The sequence below is a fragment of the Mesoplodon mirus genome (genome assembly GCF_964341445.2).
Source record: "Mesoplodon mirus genome assembly, chromosome: 3".
Classification (NCBI taxonomy): Eukaryota; Metazoa; Chordata; class Mammalia; order Artiodactyla; family Ziphiidae; genus Mesoplodon; species Mesoplodon mirus.
Window position 1 is genome coordinate 33,477,549 of NC_138978.1, and position 18,326 is coordinate 33,495,874.

The 18,326-nt window shown below is 49.4% G+C and overlaps 1 long non-coding RNA gene across 2 annotated transcripts; it reads right to left on the reverse strand.

The window, feature by feature from the left end:
- Positions 1–946: 946 nt before the first annotated feature.
- On the reverse strand, positions 947–18,120 carry LOC309800112. 2 transcript variants are annotated; one of them, XR_014293398.1, is made up of 3 exons: positions 18,000–18,120; positions 1,400–1,441; positions 947–1,249 (listed from the first exon to the last, which is right to left on the reverse strand). It is a non-coding gene; the product is annotated as an uncharacterized lncRNA (long non-coding RNA). The 2 variants fall into 2 exon arrangements; XR_014293399.1 differs by lacking the exons at positions 947–1,249; positions 1,400–1,441 and adding exons at positions 8,238–8,311; positions 11,419–11,478.
- Between the last annotated feature and the right edge of the window lie 206 nt (positions 18,121–18,326).

The following is an 18,326-nucleotide window of genomic DNA, read 5'->3' on the forward strand; positions in this document are numbered from 1 at the left end:
GTCCCAACCCCGTGTTAACTGGTTTTGCTCCAGCCTTTTGTGCCTCCCATTAAGTGAGGAAATGCCACCCATAAAATTTTAATTTTAAAAGCCAACTTGTTTGTTTTATGTTGAAATTCCCCAGGCAGCTCCAGCAGAGGGAAACAGACACGTTTTTGTTTCATTAAAGCAACTTGAGTGAAGATAAAAAAAGAAGCTGAAAAATTAGATTTAAAAACAGAGCAAGAAGCTTTTAAAGAAAATGAATGACAAATGAGCTGCCGCGGAGGGCGGCGGGGATCAGGCTCCACTTCTGCCCGCCTGCGCCGCCCCTGCAGGGAGATGGCGGGGCGAAAGAGGGAGTCGGACACCCTTGGCTGGCGCCCCCAAAAAGCCAGACCGTGGACTCCCTCCTCCTTGAAAGTTGCAAAGTGCTGTTCACTTGTCTGAGGAAGGAAGTCAGTGACATCTGCTTCAGCCACCAAAGCAGAATTTCCAGGTTCTATGTCCTAGAGGAAGCAGGCAAGAGGGACTCCACCACTGGGCCAGCAGCATCCTCTTCCTCAAGGACAAACTGCATGATGGTTAAGCCATCTGGGTGGCCCTGGCTCTACCACTTACCAGCTGCATAATGGAGGGCAAGTGGCCTCAGTTTTCTCATCTGTAAATGGGAATCATAATGTTACTTGGGGTTCATAGGGGTGTTGTGAGGATTAAACAGGTTAATACACTGAAAACACTTAAAACAGAGGCTGGTATGCAGTAAGTGTTTAACTAATGGTAGCTTTTACTACTCTCATCCTGCTGCTACTCTTCCACTCCCTGCTCCCTTCCTCATCTACACATCCCCTCACCACTCAAAGGTCCTTTTAATGATGTCCCTGAGCTAAAGAGAGACTGGGGGGTGGGGGGAGCGGCGGGGGTGGGTGGAGACGTCTGATGAAAGATTGGGAAACCCCATTCCATGGCAATTCTTTTTTTCAATTTATTTTTTTGGGCTGCATTGGGTCTTCATTGCTGCATGCAGGCTTTCTCTAGTTGCGGCGAGTGGGGGCTGCTCTTTGTTGCGGTGCACAGGCTTCTCATTGCAGTGGCTTCTCTTGTTGCAGAGCACAGGCTCTAGGTGCACAGGCTTCAGTAGTTGTGGTACACAGGCTCAGTAGTTGTGGCTCACGGGCTCTAGAACGCAGGCTCAGTAGTTGTGGTACGTGGGTTTAGTTGCTCCACAGCATGTGGGATCTTCTCGGACCAGGGCTCAAACCCGTGTCCCCTATATTGGCAGGCAGATTCTTAACCACTGCGCCATCAGGGAAGGCCCCATGGCAATTCTTGTGGGCCAAACCAATTCATTAAAATGTTATTATAATCCTGTCAAGGGAAGCCAGGCTCCCTGGGTTCAAAGCCCAGCTCCACCACTTACCAGCTGTGTGTTCTTGGGCAAGAGTCTTCTGGGCCTCAGTCTCTGCATTAATAAAATGGGAACAATAAGTGGATCAGCTACACGTTGTCATGGAAATCTAATAAAACAAGCTCTACGGAGTGTCCAGCACTGCTAAATGCCCAGTAAATGGCCGATGTTCTGCATCAGGTCTGGGGGTCCGAGGCTGTGGAGGTGGAGAAGGGGCTGGGCAGGTGGTACCATAATAGTGACCTCACCTCCCTGTTCACGGCTGTAGCCATGGAGTCGTTATTAATAGCGCTCCCTTTCATTCTCTAAAGTGTTCTAATCTGGATGACTAATTATATGGTCATCCTACTCCAAATCCCCCACATCAGTGAGCGGGGCTCAGAGCTTGCCCCCCGGGAAAAAGTCCTGACCCTTGACCTGTTTTCTGCCTGACTACAGAGTCCTATCCTGGAGCCCTAACCTCACACTTGGCTCGGGCTAAAGAAGCTCATTACCTCAGTCAGGGTGATGAAGAGTCGGGTTGGGGAGAGGCTGGGGAAAGGCCAAGGGTGCCCGGAAGGCACTGGGAATGGAGTCTGGGACTCCGGGACTCCTCTCCACCGCTGCCGGCAATTTACGCAACTCTTGATGCTCGACTTCCTCTTCTCTCCAGGGAAGCTGGGGGTGGAGGGATTAGCCACAGGGCTATCCTTACCAACAGTTGCAAAGATCAAATCAAACCAGAGAATGGATATGAAACTGTTTTGTAAACTGTAAAGTGTTGCTCACTTTTGACCAGCCACCGAAGCAGAATTTCCAGGTTCTCTTCCTGGAGGTGACCAAGATGGGGACAGAGAGGGTCACAAAGGGGCACAAATGCGGAAGGGGCGATCTGGCCGGTGCCTTGGCACGCAGAAGTCCTGTAACTCACAGCCTGTGTCCTGCAGAGCCTGACCCACTACTCACAGGCCCCCAACACCTGCCCAGGGCGCTCTGGCCCCCTCAGAGACCCATCCTACAGGCAGCAGCAACGGCTGCCAGCAAGCTCCATCCCTCTGTCTGCGGGAGCTACCTTCTCAGAAAAGCTCAGAGAGGACATCTTAGTGGCTGCAAAGTGGCACCCTTTTTATTCTAGGCAGAATTCTTTTCCCTTAGTTCCTAAATGGTACACCAAGGAACACCTCCCTACTCCCACTTGCCACCCTCAGCAGGATTTAATGACAGTTCTGAGAGAGGGGGACCCAGTGGGTGGGGCTCCAGGCTCACTCTTGCCCCCTCCCCTTTCCCCTCCTCCCCCCTTCCCCTCCTCCCCCCTTCTCCCCTTCTCACTCTCTTTAACCAGAGTAGCTCTATTTTATATATTCTTTCCAAGGTTTTGCTTGCACAGAAATTTCCACCGTTAAAATACCTTTTCTGCTCCTCCTCTTCTCTTCCTTCCTTCCTGAACCATTCAGTCCTAAAATCATCAGGGGCAGCAGAGCAAAGGAGACATCTGCATGGGGGTGGGGGAACCACTACGGACAGGAGGGAGGTGTCACAGCGGGGTGAGGAGGGGTCCACGTTGGGGGAGGCAGCCTCGCACAGGGTGTCAGAGCCCCAGCAGGGTGGGGAGAGTATCCCAAAGGGACAGCCTGGCCTGGAGTGTCAGAACACAAACGGGGTGAGGGGGCAGCCACACATGGGGGCAGCCCGGGGTGAGTAGGGCAGCCACGTGGGGGGGATAGGCCCAGCGTGGGAAACCAGAGGCCAAGCTGGATGAGGAGGGGGACAGGCTGGGATCCTAAGGCAGTGAGGAGGGGGTCTAAATGGAGGGGGCAGTAACCCTCCCTGGGGACTCAGAGTCTGAAACAGGGCAGTTAAGAGAGAGGAGGGACAACCCAGATCGCCACCACTCAAGCCTCCTTCTCCCCTTGTCCAAATCTATTCTAAAGCCAAGGAGGACCTGGAGCCCTTCCCAAATCAATTGAAGTCATCAAATATTCCCTGAGCACTGGTGATGTGCTGGACAGCATGCTGGGTGCTGGAGGAGAGAGCCAGGACGGAGCACGACAGCCCAGAGGGCAGGATGGCTCAGAGCCCACCATCATAGGACAGGGGTGATGGGAGCACCTGGGGGACAGGGGGGCAGCGGGACCACTCAGGGACAACAGGAACTGTCCAAAGAGGCAAGCTGAGCGGTGAAAGAAGATGACTTTGCCAAGTGTGCCGGGATGAGGGCAGCAATGACTCTGGACCTCGATTTCTCCCCCTGCCCATCCTCACCTGCCCAGGTTCATCCCATCCCCAGGGGCCAGAGCCACCAAGAACCTCACAAGAGGTCTTTCCATCCTGGGCCCCCAAGGACTCACCCTAGGCACAGGCCCTTCAGGATAGACAGGGAGCTTCCGGGGCCGCCTCACTTTTGTCCACACCCCACTTCACCTGGAGGCTTGCCTCGATGGGAAGGTCCCCCCTCTGCTTTCTTTTCTGACGTTCAACATCTCTCATCATTGAGACATTCTGCCTGGTGCTTGAGTCCCTCTTGCTTTCTTTATTAAGAAAAATGGCTCGCTGAGGCCCTTCCCCACTACTGCTGAAACACTGATAAAATCTGTCCCAGGAGAAGGTGGGGGGAAGCTGACCAGGTCAGTGAGTTGGGGGATGCACCAAAACCCTCCCTCAGGCACAGGCTCTGCTCCCAGTCCTTATTTTTTTCCTCAAAAGCCCTAAGCTATGATCCTTCCTTTTGGGGCCCCTCTGTCCTTCCCACACCTAGGGGAGATCCCCACTCATGCACCCCCAGCACAACAGTCCTTAGTCTGACTCCTCAAAGGGCCCTTTCGGCAGAGAAATGCTGGCAGGGTCCCACTCCAGGTGGTCCCTTCCATCTGGGCCTCAAGGTGGCCCGGCCCAGCCTCGAAAAGGAACGGTTGGACTCCATATGACCTGACTTTCAGGCTTCAAACGGCCCCAGGAGAGGTCGAGGCTGGACCCCAGAAAGGACTTCCTTTGGTTGAGATGCGGCAATGACGTTCTCGTGCCCCGTCTCCCTGCGGTCACCACGAGGGGGCGCCACAGCCCAACCCACGGGCTGTGTTATCAGAGGCCCGGCGGTGTCGCCGAGGAGCCAGGGAGGGTCTGGCGGGCCTCGGGGGCGCTGGGGTGCGGGGCTGTAGAGAAGCTGTTGAAGGAGCCCGAACCACCTGGCCGGAGGTGACACGCCCGCGCCGCGCGGCCGGGACTCGGGAAAGGGAGTGGCAACGGGTTTTGCCTAGTCATCGCCTGCGAAGACTCGCGTCACCTCTGATGTCAGGGCTTCCAGAGGCTTCGTTCCAGTTCCGGGCTCCAGGAAAGAGCGTCGCGGGGCGCAGAGGTTACACAACTTCCCCCAAGGTCGCGTCGGAAAGGACCCGCAGGGCCGGAATTCGAACCCGTCTCAGCGGGCATGTACCCGCCTGCACGGTCGGCAGGTGGCCGGGCTCCGCGTAGCATCCTCCCCAAAACCACCGCACAGCCCGCGCCGGCCTTGGCCTGGCTTCCTTCCTTCTCGTCCCTCAAAAGGTCTTTCATGGTAAGATCTCCTTGGCAGCCTTATAAAAAAAGATCCTCCTGAAACCACAAGTGTTTTTAAATGAATTCAGGTCCCAAATTCCCGGAGTACGGCGCGGAGGCGGAAGGTGACGGAAAGTCTTTCAGCGTGGAAGTTAGACGTCAAGGGCGCGGGGGCCCTCCCCCGACCTCCAGAGCTGGCGCTGCGGAGACACGAGGGCCCTCACGCGTCTCAGGAAGTGTCTGCTTTTGAGAACGCACCGGTCCTTGTGCTCTGAGTGTTTGGAGTCCGGTCCATTATGAGAAATCTCCTTTTGAGGATGGACATAGTCAAATCCAGATGTTGGCCTCGCAGAACAAAAAGCTCCCTCCAGACTCTCTTTATGAAGAAACAGGTTCTCATCCTTTGAAGGAATAACATCTCTTGATAAGTGGAATTTTTCCCCCCAGCCAACAACCTTCTGCTCTGACTTTGTTAAAACCGGTTTAATAGCCCGTCTCTGTTCCATTTCTGATGCCAGGATGGCAGTGACAAGGCGGAATGTCATCAGCTGCTGGATTCAATAGATTGAGTATGGCTTCACTAAGAAGAGAAGGCTGGATTTGTTTTTTTAGTATACATCATTTATTTAGATAGATTTCTTTTAGTTCAAGACATACATTCTAAAAGGGCAAATGTAAGATAACATACAGATTGTCAGAACAACTTCCCAAATTGTACACTTCATTTTGCTGATTCAAAGATGCTTGAATAACAACTTTTCAGAAAGAAGGATGCATTATTCACTAAGTGTAGACACTGATTGTAAAACAATCCCAGTAATATTCATTTCTTAAAAGTACATCTGGGCTTCCCTGGTGGCGCAGTGGTTAAGAATCTGCCTGCCAACGCAGGGGACACAGGTTCGAGCCCTGGTCTGGGAAGATCCCTCATGCCGCGGAGCAACTAAGCCCGTGAGCCACAACTACTGAGCCTACACGTCTGGAGCCTGTGCTCCACAACGGGAGAGGCCGTTGACAGTGAGAGGTCCGCGCACCGCGATGAAGAGTGGCCTCCGCTCTCTGCAACTGGAGAAAGCCCTCGCACAGAAACGAAGACCCAACACAGCCAAAAATAAATAAATAAATTTATTAAAAAAAAAAAAAAAAAAGTACATCTTAGGGGGCTTTCCTGGTGGCACAGTGGTTGAGAGTCCGCCTGCCGATGCAGGGGACACGGGTTCGTGCCCCATTCCGGGAAGATCCCACATGCCGTGGAGCGGCTGGACCCGTGAGCCATGGCCGCTGAGCCTGCACGTCCGGAGCCTGTGCTCCGCAACGGGAGAGGCCACAACAGTGAGAGGCCCGCGTACCGCAAAAAAAGAAAAAAAAAAGTACATCTTAAAATAGGGGAAATATGGACTACATATTTGTTGACTACAATATGTGTATATATAGCCAACAAGGATGTTTTATCAGTAAGGTCTAGTATTGCTGAAACTGAGAGCTCGAAGCAGGAATCCTAATTCTTCTTGCATACCACCAGTGATAGGATGCTCACTACCTATGAACACAATCCTTTTCACTGTGGGACAGTTCTGCCAGAGTTGGTTCTCAGTGCCTTGTCATCTCCGCGTTCTGCCCTTGGAGCAGGCAGGGTTATTGGTGCTCCCGTCTCTGCCCCCTGAGTCTCTCTTCTCTGAAGTCAGGATCCCCAGTTCTTCACTATCCTTTGCCCTCCACAGATTGGCCTCTGGTCTCTCCCTGTCCCCTCAAAGGTATGGCAACCAGAATTGAACCCAACCTTCCAGCTATCACCTCCCTCATCCTCAATCTATACCGCCGAAGATGCAGTCTGAGATCACATTAGTTTGGGGGCAGCCATCTTAACATGGGATTATATTGAACCTTCAGCCAAAACCTTTTTCATGAAAAATCTTTTCATTTTACATCCATCCCCATTCCATTTTACTTCAGGGAGTTTAGTCTATCATTTCGTCTGCTTTAGGTGATTTCGAACCCTGGTTTGGTCATTTAAAATACCAGCCGCTATACCTAGTTTTAGGTCATCTGCAAATTGAATAAGCATGCTTTCTGCACCTTTACCCGAGGTATTTACATAATGTTATGTGGTAACCTCACCCAGCCGGCCAGTGTCTCTAGGACTCAGTTTCCCCATCTAATAAGGAAAAGTGAAGAGATGAACTCTAGTACTAGAGCTTGTGTACTACCTGTCAGACACTACACCAAGCCCTTTGCAAATACCTCGATGTTAATTAGTCACACCAGTTCTATGAGGGAGGCATTATTATCATCCTCCCCATTCTACAGATGAGGAAAACAAGGCTTTGTAGGATTAGAATCCAGTCCTGTCTGGCACCCAATCCAACGCTTTTAGCCACAGCGGCTCATTGCCTCCCTCAGATATGATCTGGAATAGAGCCGTTGGGCCCCCAACAGCAGTCTTCTTACAAGTTGCTAAACAGCACTCCTGGGGCACCCCTCAAAGATCCCCAAGTGCCACGCATGGATCAGAAACAGTACAGAGCTGCAAGTTGAAGGGGAATTCAGAAAGGAATACCAGATGCTTCAATTATGATGTGTGTGTGTCTGTGTGTCTGTGTAGGTGTCTGTGTGGGTACAGATGATCAAAGACAAATGATGACCACAGAAAAGCGGACCTCTGCCCCCCGCCATGCCTTCAGAGCAAAGTGGATTAAAAACTTCAAGAATGACTGAAGTGAATGTGTTTGCCAGCTCTGTGGAATTGGGGGTTTGGCGTCAGAACTTCAGGTAGGTTTCTATACATAAAGAAAGTGATGTTTCTTACACACCTGGTTAGTAGTCTGGGAGTCAGGCCCACCACACACCAGAGCCAGATGATTCAGCCACATGGCCGCACTCCGTATTCCCAACAGCCCTTGAAAAAGACGCTATTTTCAGAGCTTCGTCTGTGGTAAAGCTAATGAGGTTTAATCTTGCAAGTGAGAGGCTCTCCCCAGATCCTACAGGGACAGTGCTTCACTTTACATTTGTAATTTTTAAGATCCCCCCACAAACTTCAGAAACTTCAGACCCTACAGAACCTTCTCTTATTGCTTTCCCCATTTTATAGATGAAGAAAAATGCAGCACAGAGATGTCAAGCAAGTTACCCAAGGTGGCAGGGCCAGGAGGTGGTGAAGTTGGGATTCAAACTCTTAACCCCCTCAGATGAACCAACAAGGGCTTGAGGAGTCTTCCCAGGGGATTCATGTCTTTAATGCAGTACTGGGTTTCAATTTCAATTTTGTGTCAATTTCTGTATTTTAATCAGTTAAGAAATACTTTGTATTGGGACTTCTCTGGCAGTCCAGTGTTTAGGACTCTGAACTTCCACTGCAGGGGGCACAGGTTGGATCCCTGGTCCAGGAACTAAGATCCCACATGCAGTGCAGTGCTGCCAAAATAAAAAAAAAAAAAAATACATTGTATTAATTGTTTAAAGGGCATTGCATGATTGAGAGACTGAGTGCTTGTCAAACGGTGATTCGCAGTTACTCCGTCCTTTTATCACTTAGCTGAACACTGCCAGCCCCTGGCATAGCTTTGCCTATGAAACAATTTAAAATTATTTTTATTATAATAACAAATTTTTTTTTTTTTTTTTTTTGCTGTACGCGGGCCTCTCACTGTTGTGGCCTCTCCCGTTGCGGAGCACAGGCTCCGGACGCACAGGCTCAGCGGCCATGGCTCACGGGCCCAGCCGCTCCGCGGCATATGGGATCCTCCCAGACCGGGGCACGAACCCGTATCCCCTGCATCGGCAGGCGGACTCTCAACCACTGCGCCACCAGGGAGGCCCTATAATAACAAATTTATAGTCTATACCCATCATAGATCACTGGTTAAAGACAAAAATCCTAAAAAACAAAATTTGATGCTGAAATACAATTGGGAAAAAAGTTAATGAAAATATTTCTGTAAATTCCTCCTATCTACACACTGCTTACATCTGATCATAATTTTCACAAGTTATTTGATAAATACTGTTGGGACCGCCAAGAATCCACCAGGATAACTAAATTGGGTCCCTACCTTACACCTGTGCCAAAATTAATTCCAACCTATTTTATTTTATTTATTTTTTTGGCTGTGCCACTCAGCTTACAGGATCTCACTTCCCCGACCGAGAGACTGAACCCAGGCCATGGCAGTGAAAGCTGGAATCCTAACCACTAGGCCACCAGGGAACTCCCTCCCACAGATTTTTTTTTTAACTATACATAAAAAGAAGAAACCATAAATGTGTCAGAAAAAAATGGGCGTATTTGTGTCATAATCTTAAGAATGGAGGCCTTCTTACGTATCACAGAAAAACCCCAAACCATACAAGAAAATGATGTTTCTCTACATAAAATTGAAAAGTTTTCCTGAGTTAAGAAAAAAGAAACACACATACAAAGTCAAATGACAGCTGAATAGGAAAGGAAAATATTTGAAATCTATCACAAAGAGCTAATTTCCCTTATCTTTAAAGAGCTCCTATGAATCAGTAAGGATAAAAGACCAATATTCAATAGAAAGATAGGCAAAGGACGTAAACAACTAGTCAGCCCCCAAAATGCAAATTGGTCTCAAATGTAAGAAAAAAGAACCTTCATCCTCACTTACAGTAAGTGAAATACAATGAGATACCATTTTGCATCCACTAGGTTGACAAAGATCAAAACGTCTGGTGACCACAGTGGGGCAAGGATATGGTGACATGGGCCGTTTTCATCATTACCGGTGGGAAGGTAATGGTACGATTTCTATGAAGAGCAATTTAGCATATTCTTCTAAAGCTCAGCACTCACATACCCTTTGTTATGGGTTGAATTGTGTCCCCCCACCAAATTCACATGTTGAAGTTCTAACCCTCAGTACCTCAGAATGTGACCCTATTTGGAAATCAGGACATTACGGATGGAATTAGTTAAGATGAGGTCATACTGGAGTGGAGAGGGGCCCTCATCCAACATGACTGTTATGCTTATAAAAAGGAGAAATGTGGACATAGACACACACACACAAGGAGAATGCCAGGTGAACATCAAGGCTGAGATGAGGTGACGCAGCTACAAGCCAAGGGACACCAAAAAGTGCCAGCAGGGCTTCCCTGGTGGCACAGTGGTTCAGAGTCCGCCTGCCGATGCAGGGGACATGGGTTCGTGCCCCGGTCCGGGAAGATCCCACATGCTGCGGAGCGGCTGGGCCCGTGAGCCATGGCCGCTGAGCCTGCACGTCCGGAGCCTGTGCTCCGCAACGGGAGAGGCCACAACAGTGAGAGGCCCGCGTACTGCAAAAAAAAAAAAAAAAAAAAAAAAAAAAGTGCCAGCAAACCACCAGGAGCCATGGAAGAGACCTGGAACAGATTCTCCCCGACAGCTCTCAGAAGGAGCCAACCGGGCCCCACCTGACCTCTGACTTCCAGCCTCCAGAACTGTGAAATAATAAATTTCTGTTGCTCAACATTCAGTTTGTAGTACTTTGTTACAGCAGCCCTAGCAAACTAAGACATTCTTTGACCCAGCAAGATGAATTCATCCTACTATGTATTTGTGCAACTGCAAAGTGGTGAGCAGATGGGGGTCTACTTGCAGTGCAGTTTGTAATAGCTAAAGGTCAGAAACAACCTAAATGTCTTATCAGTCACAAACTGCCTGAATAAATTATGGAATTATCCCAAAGTTCTCTTAGGAAGAGAGAAAAGAAAGGTGTAGCTGGTTGTAGAGAGGGCCTCGTTTGTATAAAAATAAAGAGAAACAAAGCAGAATGTAGGTGAGCAAATATTTGCTTGCAGCTGCATAGATTCTATCTGGAAAGATACACAAGAAATTGCTAACTTCAGTTGTTCCTGGAGAACAGGAACACTTTAAGGACCATGGAAAGGAGATTTTGGTTCTACTCAAAACACACCTGTACCTTTTGAACCTTTTACACTGTTTATGTAACACCTGTTCAAAAAAAAAAAAATCTGTGTATAACATCAAGATGCCTCTAGTACTTCAAAAACCAACAGGAAAAAGAAAATATAGCCATTTTAGCTTTTCATCTTTTGGAAATAACATCTATTCATACCTGAAATAGGTTATTTGAGGAGATATCTTCTCTCTTACCTCTTCGTTTAGAAACAAAGCACAAAATGTCTTTTGAAAATAACCAAATAAATCACAAAAATGAAGCACAAGATGCCAAAATTCTAAACTCCCATGTATTGAAAGCAAATCTATTTTTTAATTCATAGCATGTAGTTAAATTTCAATCTATAATGACAATTTCAGCATACATTCAGTCTCCAAATCAAGCCTAACAAGATATTTTCAATTCATTTGTCTATAAATCTTAATTTTCCTCATAAAATTAATCTAAATTCTATTAAACAGTTGGCATAACTTATTAAATAGGAAAGGGTCAAAAGTAGCCTTTAAAATAACAAATCTTATGAAATATACACTTTCTAATACAACCTTTGGGATCAGACTGATCTAAAATAAAATAAATTTTCTCAAAGTATCTTCTTACCTTGCAAAAAAAAGAAATTATCTTCTTTATTCGAAAAAGGGTTTGTGAGGTCATTGATCGCTGTGAAAACACTTGGAGTGTTCAAACACGTTGAGAAATACAACCTGGGCTCATCCTGTATGTTTGTGCAAGCTGTGAACTGAACAACTCCAGGGGGTGCCACTGAGATCATAATCCAAATTGTGCAGCGCACTGCCTGTGCGACCGGGCATATCAGTCCTGTGCCTACTGAAAATGTTGGGGGTCATGGAAGGTTTTTGGGGAGGAGAGGGTAGGTGTCAGAGGTGGGGTCACATAGATTGGGAGGCCAGAATCTCATGCATACAGCCTCCCATCTCTCCAGGTTGACCTCCCTTGTGGAGGCACTAGCAACAGAAATATCCTGAGTTTTCTCTGAGCCTTACAGCCTTGGTTTTCCTAAGGTTGGTGGCAGGAGGACCATCTGCCAGGGCCTACAATCATCTCCTTGGCCAGTACAACTCCAAGTCCTCTTTAATCACTTAGCAGCTGAGAAGCAAGGCCAAAAGAAGGGACCCCACCATACCCTTCATTTTACTCCTACCCTAAAGGAGGCAGAGGTGGCTAGCGCAAGAGGAGAGGTGGAGGCAGCTGAACCTGAAATGACATTCAGGACATTTGGCCTCCGGGACCGGCTCTACCACTGCCTTTCTGTGTGATCTTGGCAAATCTGTAAGCCTTTCTGGGCTTCTGCCTCCCTGTTTGCAAAACGAAGAGGATTATTGCCATTCTTTATCTGTCTCTTGGAAAAACACACAAAAGAAGACAGAAAAACACAAAGCTATGATTTCACAGGGAATGCACAGAAGTTCAAGCATTCCAATTATTATCATTAAACATCAAGAATTTGTCAGGAGGCTCTGAGCAGCTATAAAACCTCAAGCAAATCTCATGACCTCCCTGGGCCTTCGTTTTACCATGTGCCAAATGGCAAAGCTTGAATTAGATTAGCAGTTTGCTGACCTTTTCACCACTGAGAGTTTATTTTATTATTTCCAAACCATCCCCACAGACCTCACATTTTGTAAGATTTTATCCTCTAAGCTGTATTTAGGTGATTACTGTATACTTAAGAAATATTAAGTAATTACTGTTATCATTATAAAGGATATTTTTGGTTGTGACAGAATTTATGGGCTTACATAGGCAGAGTCTAGAACTAGGAATAGCTTCAGGCAAGGCTCGATCCAGCAGCTGTTACTGAGGACCAATGTTCTTCTAGTCTCTTGGCTCTGCCTCTCTGAAGTGTCACAAGGTGGCTTCCAGAAACTCTTGGGACTCCTTGCTTTTCTCCCTTGTGATTGGCAAGAAACAGAGAGCTTGCTGCCCGGTTAACATAAAGAAAAGACACAGAATTGAGACTCATTAACCTGGTTAGCCTGATTTGGGTCACATACCCTCTCCTGACCAATTACCAAACCTGAAGAATAAGACGTATTGATTTGCTTAAGCCAGTTAGGCCCCACTGCTGGAATGGGGTCATTTCTGACCAGATCACATGGCTGGGAAATTCCCAGCACTATTAGGAAGGGGGAATCGGACGAAGGGTGCTGGAGAGACACCAGCAAGTTCCCTGTGGTGTGTTTATCAACCAGTGATATCTCAAACAGCCCATCAGAACTTGTGACCAGCAGGTGAGCTGCACATTAGTGACCTCCGGGATCTTGTGAACTGGTCTCAATGACAACCTCATCTGTGGATGGCCACACTGACCACGTGAGTCGACGTCAGCCCAGCTGTGGTTAGACTTGGCCCAGATGCAAATTCACCCATGAAGCTTCTAGTTCTCTACTCCCACCCAGCCTTTCAGACATGGCTCAGCTGGAGGCCCAGGTGAACCTCAGACTCCCCAGTTCCCAGGCCTATGCCTGCCCTTTTCAGATACAAGAGGACATCTGTGAGCTGGATTTGGCAAAGAGGAAGCCACAGAGATGTCCACAGCAAAACATACCTGGAACCCCGGCTGCCTCGTTCACTGACTCACCACAGATTTACCAACATTGTGCCAGGTCGTGTCCCGGGGACCCATCTTCAAGGAGTCACAGTGAGGTGGGGAGACAGTGGTGCCCCAGACCATTACAGTTCAGTGTGGAAACACAGTGAGGCGGGCAGCAGCGGGACAGCGGCAGGCCCCTCCCCATCTCGGGCCGAAGGGCATGAAAGTCCACCCCAGCACTATGAGCAGCAGGACCACTTCAGCCCAGCCTGGACTCTCCTGGCCCGAGGGAAGCTATCTCTGGTAGCTTCAAGGATCTCACCAAAGTTGTGCCCCCCCAGTACAGATGGGGGAGTGTTCAACCCCAGGACTGGGGACCCAAGGTTCAGCACACCATCAGGGCCTTGCAGGATTCTCTCTGGCCCCTTCAGTGCAGTGGCTTTGGGTCTGGGGAGGAGTGGGAGTGGGGGTAGCGGGACAAGCCAACTCACCCTTTTGCCTGCCTTCAGACCCCACCTCTTCCTAAATCTTCAAAACCAGGTGGGATTCACTGGCTAAGCAAGCACACAGCGAAGCCAAAGGGGTCCCCTGCCACTGCTCTCTCCAACAGACACCTGAGATTCTACTACTCCTTTGAGTACGGCATTGCCCTTATCAGGTCGTCAAGTAAGTCACCAGTATTTCTGAGTACCTGTGTGGGTCTGATCTCCCTGTCTCTGGCAAATGGGGCCAGGGATGCCTGGGATGGAGAAAGCCTGGCTAGTCCCATTCTCAACCTTTCCAACATTAACTTGCCATGTGGCCAGAGGCAAGTCCCTTTCCTGCTCTGCCTCTCCATCTAATAAAATAAAGGTTCTGGTGGGCTTCCCTGGTGGTGCAGTGGTTGAGAGTCTGCCTGCCGATGCAGGGGACACGGGTTCGTGCCCCGGTCCGGGAGGATCCCACATGCCGTGGAGCGGCTGGGCCCATGAACCTTGGCCGCTGAGCCTGCGCGTCCGGAGCCTGTGCTCCGCAATGGGAGAGGCCACAACAGTGAGAGGCCCACGTACTGCAAAAAAATTTAAAAAATAAAAATAAAATAAAGGTTCTGGGATAATCAGTCTCTATGAGGCTTTCCAGCTCTAACAGTCCAGAATGTGAGCATTCAAGGTTCAGCAAAGAACAGGGAGCAGGGGTGGCTGAACTGGGGGAAGAGGGGGGCCATCTGGCCAGGACCTCACAGACCAAAAGGATATATATAGCCATAGATATAGATATATAGATATATAGGATATATAGATATATACCAATAGAAATGAACAAAGCCATCTATGCTTCTTATCTACAAGGCCCATGAAATTATATACATATTTTTTAAATAAACTTTTTAATTTTGGAATTAATTTTCAATTTACAAAAGAGTTGTAAAGATAGTACAGAGAGTTCCCGCATACCCCTCACCTAGTTTCAGTTTCCCCTAATGTGATCATCTCATACCACTGTGGTACGTTTGTCAAAGCAAAAAAAAAAAAAAAAAATTGGTACATCTCTATTAACTAAAATCCAGACCTTATTTGGATTTTACCAGCTTTTCCATTAATGCTCTCTCTGTTCCAGGATCCAACCAGGAACTATACTGCATCCACCCGGCATGTCTCTTCGTGTCCTATGGTCTGCTTCTGTCTTTCCATGCTTTTCATGACCCTTTCAGTTTTGAGGAGTCCTGATCAAGTATTTTGTAGAATGTCCTTCAATGGGAGTTTGTCTGAGGTTTTTCTCTGGGGTTACGGGTTTGGGGAAGAATACCACAGGGATGAGCTGCCCTCCTCATCATATACTGTTGGGGGCACATAATAGCCACTTGACTTATAATGGGGTGGTGGTAACCTTGATCACTCGGTCAAGGTGGTGTCTGCCAGGTGTCTCCACCATACACTTCCTATTGTTCTCTTTCCCTACTCTGTTATTTAGAAGCAAGTCACTAAGGCCAGGGCACATTCAAAGGAAGAGGAGAGGATAATTAGCCTGGAGAAGGGAGAACCTACACGTGTTATTTGTAAGATTTGTCTCTACCCCGGCCCCACCCAGCTAGTTATTTATTCAACAATTTATTTCTACCAGTACCAACTCAGGGATATGGATTTTATACTTTGGGTTACTATCTAATACTCCATTATCCATTTTATTGCTCTAACTGTTGCCGCTTTGGCCATTGGGAGCTTTTGGCTCCTGAGTCGCTTTGACACACTCCTACCCTTTTGAGTTTGGGGCACTTCCTAACTCGGGCACCACAATACACTCCAAGCTCATTTTTTTCCCTGTCCCAGCCCTAGAATCAGCCGTTTCTCTGAGGAAGTAATATATTTTTAAAACAAACCCTCCAATTATCTTGTCAATAGTCCAAATGTACTGCACCGCATTTGAATACATGATGAAAGAGTTCATTTGTTCAACTGAATTTTAAAACATACTTCAGGGCCTCCCTGGTGGCGCAGTGGTTGAGAGTCCGCCTGCCGATGCAGGGGATACGGGTTCGTGCCCCGGTCTGGGAGGATCCCATATGCCGCGGAGCGGCTGGGCCCGTGAGCCATGGCCGCTGGGCCTGCGCATCCGGAGCCTGTGCTCCGCAACGGGAGAGGCCACAACAGTGAGAGGCCCGCATACCGCAAAAAAAAAAAAAAAAAAAAAAAAAAAAAAAAAAAAACATACTTCAATTTTTATAGCTCCTAATGTGACAAGTCTTTTTTTTTTTTTTCTTTTTTGGCCATGCAGTGTGACATGTGGGACCTTAGTTCCCTGACCAGGGATCGAACTCATGCCCCTTGCAGTGGAAGCACAGAGTCTTAACCTCTAGACCTCCAGGGAAGTCTGACAAGTCTTTTTAAAATATATTAGGAGCCTCAAAACATGGGGGGGATCTGGCCCTTTCTCCATTTCCAGGAGGGCTTGTGGAACTGAACCTCTGCGGCCACACTGCTAAGGCTTGGGGGCAGCCTGCCCACGCTTCCTACAGTGGTGACCTAGCTCCTGTGTCCTTCCCAGTCTGAGCTGCCTGGTGGAGCAACCAAAGTCCTAGGTAATTCCTGGAACCTTTCTCTCTCCAGCCTCTCCTCGCCCCCCTGCCCAGGGGGCGACCAGTCCTGGAGCTCTGCAGACCCCACTCAGGTGGCCAGGTGCAAGCAGGTGGCAGGAGAGCAGGAAGCCTCCAGGAAGGAAGTTGGCAAGCCCAGCCACTGAGACGGGCGTTCAAGGGATGGGGGGGTGGGCGGTGGGGGGGTGGAGCGGGTGGGCTGAGCACATTAGATCCAGAGGGCTCCTGGGGATTCAGGCCAAAGTTTGCAAAATCCAGCTAGAAGTGGAGCAGGGTTTCCCCGCAGCAGTCCTGGGTTCTGCAGAAGAGAGTCAGCTTCTCGGGAAAGAGCCGCCTTCATGAGCCGGAAGAGAGCGAGACTGCGGCTCACTCTGGGAGGACACGGAGCTGCATGACTCATCACCCAGTCCTGCTGGCTCCCCCTGGCACAGTGCTGGGCAGCATAGGGCCTGGGAGTACGGGCGGAGTCCCAGCCTGGTCCTGGCCCAGGAGGCGGTCCAGGTTGGCAATCACAATCCGGCACGTAGGGACGTAGGCAGGGTGCTGTGGGAGCACCGAGGAGGAAGCAACTCAGCACCAAAGCAGTCTGGGCAGGCCTCACAGAGGAGGTGACATCATCAAAAAGAGGAATAGAATTGGCCAGGCAGCAGTAGGGAGGGAAGACGGGGAGGGCACTCCCGGGGCTGAGATAGGAGATGCAAAGGCACGGAAGTGTCTGCAAGGCCCTGGCACAGTGCCTGCCACCCAGCGAGTACTCCATAAATGCGAGGCATTATCGCTGTGGTTAACTTATCATCATTATGATTATTGACCTGGACTCATTACTTAATATTTTTACTACCATAAAGGCAGTTAATACAATGAATGAATGTCTAAATATACTGCACTTTTCACTGAATTTTTCCCAACTATAAAAGGGGCTGTTCTGAAGATTACGTCTACAGTACACACAGCACTGGGCAGGAGTAGTGGTGAGCACGTAGGCTGGCACACGGAAGGAGCCTCGTTTTCCCCCTCTCCTGGAGGCCAGCCCCTGGGGGTCCTGTGCCTGGAAGACACAGAAGAAGAGGTATTTGGGGGTCTTTAAAGATGACCAGACAACAAAGCAGGGACTTGGCTAGGTGGGATCATTGGTGGTTTCAAAAGTGACAAAGGTGGAACTTGGTGCCCTGGAATGGGAGCTCCTGGTCCTGGTTGCAAGTCTTTCCAGCTGGGACAAGGCAGGTTGTACCTGCCCTTCTATCCTGGCAAGATCCTTATTTCAGAAAAAATTGTACCTGGCCCTGGATGGGGCCCCAGCTCTGTGTACCAGCTCCAATCACGGTGTACCTGTTGAGTGTCCCTGTCTCAAGGCGAAAAGTGCCTGCCTGGGTGTACCTGTCTTGATAACTATGGCTCTGCCTCCAACCGTGTGTGTGGACCAACGCCTGTGTCCCGTACTGTACCGTCGGTGTACTTAGGTCTGAAAGTACGCGGCTGTACCTGTGCCTGTATCGCCATACACTAGGTCTGCCCGTGACTAACTCGGTACGCATACTTGGTTCAGCCTGGGCTTACCTTACGCCTGCGGGCCGTGCACTCCTGCCCTGCAGATGTCCTCGCCGCGGGAGGCTAGAGGTTCACGGAAGGGGAAGCTGTCCGCAGCTCCTGCCGGGATTCCTGGCCAGGCCTGGCGCTCTCGGGCTGCGGGGGCGGGTCCTGAGGCCAGGGCGGAGTGGGGAGGGATGGGGCGGGGATGGGGCGGGGCGGGGGCGGAGCAGGAAGGGGCGATGGCCGCTCCGCCCCCTGCCGCCAGGGCCGGCTCTCGCCCCCCCGCGCCCGGCTTCCGCGTCATGGTCCCGAGCGCCACCTCCCCGCCCACCCGCCCCGTATAAAAGCGCCGCC